General features: G+C 39.3%; 1 pseudogene; it reads right to left on the bottom strand.

Annotated features, from left to right (window-relative positions):
- Positions 1 to 4,247: 4,247 nt before the first annotated feature.
- Positions 4,248 to 6,897, bottom strand: part of LOC101559939 — a 5,537-nt pseudogene continuing 2,887 nt past the window's right edge.

Raw genomic sequence — 6,897 nt, 5'->3', positions numbered from 1 at the left:
GGTTTCTTTGAAGAATAAGCAGGCAACCAGGAAGATAACTCAGTGGTATAAGTGCCTACCTGGCAAGCATAAGGTCCTGAGTTCAATCCCCAGTTAAAACAAAACAAAACAAAACTAAAGGCCAGCCAGATAGTTCAGTGGACTAAAGTGCCTGCTTAGGCAGAAACAGAGGTGGGGGGTTTGATCCCTGGCATGCTGTGCTGGCCCTGCCCCCAGGTCACATTATTTTGATTGAGACTGACATGGTAGTGCGCCTGCAATCCCATTGCTTGGGAGGCTGAAAACAGGAGGATCACTATGAGTCCGATCTGTATAGTGAGACCCTGTAGACCCTGTACTAAATACATAAAAAAAAACCCTACTATGAATAATGAGCAGGAACTATGTGTATCATGTTCTCGTTATACCTATTCTTCATGGAAGAGAAGAATTTATGACTTGAGATAAATTTGTATGTGTAGGTCTTTGCTTCTGTTTATAAAGGTAAATAACTAGGGCATCAAGGGTGGTGGGACTACAATCTAACTCTTGCAGGTAGCTGAGTTAAATAGAAATATTGTAGGCAATCAGTCAGGGTTAGGCCCTCAGAATGTGCCAGTATGTAAATCCAGATACCTCACAACTGTGAGAGACCCATTCACCCCTGCTGGGGGCCACACTTCAAGACAAAAGATCAAACAAATGCATACCTCCCTAATGATAAGCATCAGGGACTGACACTCTAAATAGGTCTCTCTAAGTCACTAGCCCAGCCCTCTGCAGGAAAAGCTCCTGTTCTGTATTCATGCCCACTTGCCATGCCTACTTGCTATGTGACTCACTTCCCCATTCAGTCCTGGCTTTAATCAATTTTACCTGAGAGATTGTGCTTGCAATCTTATTGGTTGACCATAGTTTTGTCCTACCACATGGCCACCTAAGCAATTTCCCATGTTTCCACCTCGGACCTGCCTTTATTCATGATTTTTTTTCCATTATAATGAGAAAAAAGATAAAGTAGCAATGAAACAGTTTAAAAACAGGCTGGTAGGATGGATAAAATAATTAATACATTGCATATTGTTGTCTTCATAGTATTCTTTTTTTTTTTTTTTTTTTGTGGTACCAGGGATTGAACTCAGGACCTTGTGCTTATTCTACTGAGCTATCTCCCTGGCCCTCTGTAGTAGCTATTCAGAGTACAAGACACAGACATATCTTGTCTAAACATTATTAGTACAAATCTTTATTCTCAATGAACTAAGAGAAAGTAGTAGTATATCTATCCAACTCTCTTGTGTATACATATATTTTTTTCCTCTTTTTTTCCACAACAAAATGGTCCTTCATTTACACTTTTGTGAAGTTAGTAACACATGACATTAGGTTGCCTAGAGACTGATAGCTAACCTTAACCAGATAGGATGTTCATCTCAGGAGTGAGGAGCTTGTTTGCTTTAGACACTGGACCAAGTCCCACCTACACATATTTGATCAACTTCTTAGCTTCATGGCTCCCAACACATCCCTTTTTTTCATTTTGTTTTCTCAGAGATGGGTGTTCCACTGCAGTTAGAGAAGCTGTATTTGGATAAGTCTTTAAAGGACCTTTTCATACTTGGAGCTAGTCTAAAGATTGTAGGTACTTGAATTCAGCAAAATAACCTAATATAATCCAATAGTCCATAATAGTAGTGTGTTATCAGCAGAACTGGCAATTGTCAGAAGTTGTTGACTTGAGCCTTTTATAGCTCAGCATATTAATATGGCATTACTTTTAATACCTCATGATTATACTTTTCAGCTGGATGATTAAGACCAAGTTAAAGCAAGATCTATATAACTAGAAATGTAACTTTTATATCTGACAAGGTCAGTCAAATCCCTTCAGGATTTATCCTGGTACAATATACAGCACCTTGTAGATCTTATGTCAGTGTCAGCCATCTGGATGAGTCATTGCCATTGCTTGACCAATTTGCTCTCTGTGAAAGCCTGAGAGAAGTTTTTCTGTCTAGGTGACTCTCCTTAGGCACACTATACATTGTCAATCACTTTCCTCTGTGGCCCCATAATCTCCTTGATTAGTCACCTCATGGTTTTGCTCTATAAAAGTCCCTAGAAATGGCAGATTCCCAGGCAACCCTCTCGGGTCCTCCTTCTTGTCCCTCTCTCAGACAGAAGCTTTCTTTCCCCCAGTAAATACATTCTGCTCTTAACCTCCATTGTTCCTAAAAATCAGTCTTCTGTTTTAGAGAACACAAACTCTACTCAGTTATCTTTCAGGTTGGGAGTTTCATTCCCTTATATTACTGCAAATCAATGTCAAAGGCTTCTGGACCACACGGTCAGGTATAGTCACAGCAATGTCCCCACTGAGTATACATGTTCTGTTTTAGTCAATTTCCCATTGCTAGTGCATAATTCTCACTACCTGCAACTTAAACAAACAGAGATTTATTTTGTCTCACAGTTTCAGTAGTTAACTGGCTCCAAGGCAGTATGGTAAGGTAGAGGAAAATTTTTTACTAAATGATGGCCAAGATGCAGGGAGGAAAGGAAGAACCCAGAGATGAAAACTTACCTTTCCAAGTCATGCACATAGTAACCCACCCCTTCCGACCAGGTCCCACTACCAAATGTGAGAATTTGGGGGATGTTTTATTTCATTTCATTTCATTTCATTTTATCTTATCTTGTGTATTTGATATAGGGTCTCACTATGCAGCTCAGACTAGTAGTGATCCTGTTTTCAGCCTCCCCAGTGCTAATCTGTGGTCTATTTTGGAGACTGTCCCATATGCAGCTGAGAAGAATGTGTATACTGATGTTGTAAGGTAGGAGACTCTGCAGACACTTACTAAACCTTTTGTTCAGACGTTTGGTACAGTGTTGATATTTCATTGTTTTGTGTGTGTGTGTGTGTGTGTGTGTGTGTGTAGTTGATATGTCTATTCGTGACAGTGGGGTATTGAGATCCATTACTGCAACTGTATTAGTGTTTATTTGATTTTTCATGCCCATTAATATTTGTATTATATAGTTGAATGTCCTGGTATCTTGTGCATGTATATTTATGATTGTTATCTCTTCTTTTTGAATTGTTCCCTTTATAAGGATGTAGTGACCTTCTTTGTCTCTCTTAATCAGTCTTGGCTTGAAACCCACTTTTTCTGCACATAGAATAGCTACTCCTGCTTTCTCTCAGGTTCCTGTGACATGGAGTATTGTTTTCCATCCTTTGACTTTCAGTCTCCAAATTTGTTTTTGAATTAAATTAAATCTTCTTTCTTGATCCATTCTGCCAGTCTGTTTCTTTTAATTGGTGAATTGAGACCATTAACATTGATGGTTCTATCCTGTAACTCAGTAGTGTCCCAAATTTTCTGTGCAAAAAGATTATGGGGCCACAGAGGAAAGTGACTGATGATGTAGTGTATGCCTAAGGAGAGTCACCTAGAGAGAAAACATTCTCTCAGGCTTTCACAGAGAGCAAATTGGTCAAGCAATGGTTGTGACTCATTCAGATGGCTGACACCGATGAAGGATCTACAAACTGTGGTACAGGGTTTCAGGGTAAATCCTGAGGGAATTTGACTGACCTTATCACATACAAAAGTTACATTTTTCATTATATAGTTCTTGCACTACCTTAGTCTTAACCATCCAGCAGGAAAGTATAAACATGAGGCATAAAAAATACAGCCATTTTAATATGCTGAGCTGTAAAAGGCTCAAGCCAACAACTTCCAACATTGCCATTTCCACGGATAACCCACTACTATTATGGACTACTGGACTACATTGGATTATTTTACTGAATTCAAGCACCTACAATATTTGAATGGCAATAGAATACCCATATCTGACAAAAGTAAACAAAAAAGGAGATATAAATGAAGGACCATTTTGTAGTGAAAAGAAAAAAATAAATATATATATATATATTAGGATACATATACATCTACTTTCTCTTAGTTCAATGAGAAGAACAATTTGTACTAATAGTGCTTAGACAAGTTATCAAGTTTGCATCTTGTACTATGAATAACTACTATGAAGACAACAATATTCATTGTATTAATTATTGTAACTGTCCTACTAACCTGTTTTGAAATTGTCTCATTGCTATTTCTTTCTCAATAAAATTAATTTTAAAAAAGAAAAAAAAATTGATGGTTCTAACCAACATGCATTGACCTATCCTTGTCATGTTATTTTCCTATTGTTGTCCACCCCCACTTAACTGTTTGTCTTGCCTGGTGGATTCATCTGTTGGTGTTCATGCAGTTGTAGTCCTTATTAGCTCTTTCTAAAATGTCTTTCAGAACACTTTGGAGTGTTGGTGTGGTGATCATGAATTTCTTCAGGTGTTCTTTGTCACGAAGTTTCTTATGGCCCTGCTTGACAACAATCACAATGGTATCACATACAGCCTAGAAAATAACAAACTGGTAATTATTAATTTACCACCTTTAACCATGGTTATATAACACAATCTAAAGTGAACCAGAAAATTGTACAGCAAATAAACCCCCAATATGGTGACTTTACCCTCACGGAAGAAAATTTAAAGGTGGGTAGAAGGGTCATAACATTTTTCCTTAATATATGGACAATACCATGTTTAATTTAGCTGATACTTTTTATCTTCTTCCCTTGAAGTTTAGGTAGCTTTTTTTTTTTTAATAGTCAGCTCAGCCCACCCTGGGGGCGGAGCTGGCATGGCATGTGGTGCTGGGGATCGAACCGAGGTCCCTGTATGCTTGCCTAAGCTTGCCTAAGCAGACACTTTAGACCACTGAGCTATCTCACCAGCCCTAGGTAGCTATTTTATGAGGAGAGAAAAATGAGTATGAAAAAAAAATCAGATCAGTAGTATCTGTAGAGCGAATTGCTTCTATGGGTATCCCAATGTTTTATTAAAAAAACAAAACAAAACAAAACTCCCCACTGGGGAAAAAATTAGGACCACTAGTCAGACCTCTCACTCAGATGAGTACTAGACTCTAAAGCAAAAATGAAGTCAATGATGAGAAAATGTTTTCCTGATGTAAGTGTGCCTCATCTGAGCTTAGCATAAGAGGCCTCCGGCAGCAGACCTACCGCCTTGCCCCTCACTTCTAAGCACTCACCCTGCCCGTCCCTGCTCTGTGCCCTTATCTCTTCTAGAAGATTCTTTTTGCATTCCCTGCACTGGCACTCTGCTCATGGCCCCCACCAAGCTAGGGACAACTCCCACGGGCTGCTGCCTCACGGCCACCTGCCTGCCAGCCTCTGCGGCTGCACACTCTGCCTTCCTGCTTATTACCAGGAGCGTCTCTTCCTCACAAGCCATCTCCCTCGGCAATAGCACCTGCCATGCTAAACTGTGCCCACAACTGTTTCTCTCACTGAACTGGAGTCCCTGTCTCTTGCCTTCTTGTGTGGTCCAGCATCTCCCCACAGCTGAGCACAGGCTGCCTACATAGGTGACTTCATGAGGACATGATCCTGAGTAGCCTGCAGCCTACTGTAACTGTAGAGTGCAGTACTGCCCACTGCGGCCACAAGAAGATGGGGACCAAATGTTGGGAACTCCATTTGCAGCCTCTCTCCAATGTAGAGTGCGTTGAGAAAATTTGTTGCAAAATGCAGTACTCATGCAGAACAAAAATATACAGACATTGTAGTCATATGCCATTGAGTGACATTTCAGCCAGTGGCAGCCTGCATATACAACAGTAATATAAGACAAATATAAGACTGTAATGGAACCAGAAAATCCCTTTTGCCTAATGGTGTCATGTGTGGCGATACTTGTATAAACCGATCTCTTGCACTGCCAGTCATATAAATGGATAGCGCATACAATTATGTGCAGTTATAATACTTAATAGTAATGACACCTGGCTACATTATCTACCATATAAACTACATTTTTTTATTACTTTAGCGGTTACTTTGAAATGTTTTCTATAAAAAGTATGTCATCTTATGCTAGAAGTTGCTCCATATATACTGTGTTTATTAGGTTTCTTTTTCTTTCTTTTTTTAAAAATGTATTTAGTACAGAGTCTCACTATGCAGCTTGCACTCCTAGTGTTCCTCCTGGTTTCAGTCTCCCCAGTGCTGGGACTGAGCAGCAGGCATGAGCCACCACATCCAGTCTTGGTGGCTGGCTCAGCATGCCCAGGGGTGGGGCCAGCACAGCATGTGGTGCTGGGGATAGAACCCCAGTCCCTGTGCTTGACTAAGCAGGCACTTAGTCTGCTGAGCTATCTCGCCAACCCTACCAAGTTTCTTGATGGTATTGTTTTCACGTTTGCTTAATTTAATCTCACTCTGTTTTATTTATCTTGTATCTAGGAGAAATACATTTCATACAACCTAGATGTGTACCATCCAGGTGTGTCTGTACCACAGTGACAAAATTGCATAACGACATCTTTCTCAGATCTTGTTCCTGTGAAGCAAACATGACTGTGCAGTTTCATTTCATTTTATTTTTTAAATTACTTTTTATTGAAAATTGCACTGAACACTAAATGTCCACCTTTACAATAAAAAAATACAGTAACAGTAACTCACTAAAACAAAACATACTTCGGATAGCCATTATTTTTCTGTTAGGAACAGTTTAAAGATTCTCTTTTGTCACAAAAACAGGAATGTACCTATACAAAGGCTCAAAATAGGCCATCTTTTTAAACAAAAAGGCAATGATTCACAAAAGACTATGAATAGAACATGTAACTAGTTGATACAAATCTAATAGGATTTGTTAAAATCGGTCACATTAATAACACATCTGAAGTGTTCTTGTATAAAATATCACGTGAAGAAAAGACTTCATCAATGTCTAAAAAAGTGGGTTTGTTCGTAGACAATCTGACAAGTTACCATAAAAAGTGTTTCCTGAGACATAAGGAAATGCAA

Source organism: Octodon degus, unplaced genomic scaffold (genome assembly GCF_000260255.1).
Source record: "Octodon degus isolate 3935 unplaced genomic scaffold, OctDeg1.0 scaffold00049, whole genome shotgun sequence".
Lineage (NCBI taxonomy): Eukaryota > Metazoa > Chordata > Mammalia > Rodentia > Octodontidae > Octodon > Octodon degus.
This window is presented reverse-complemented; position numbering and strand designations above follow the sequence as displayed.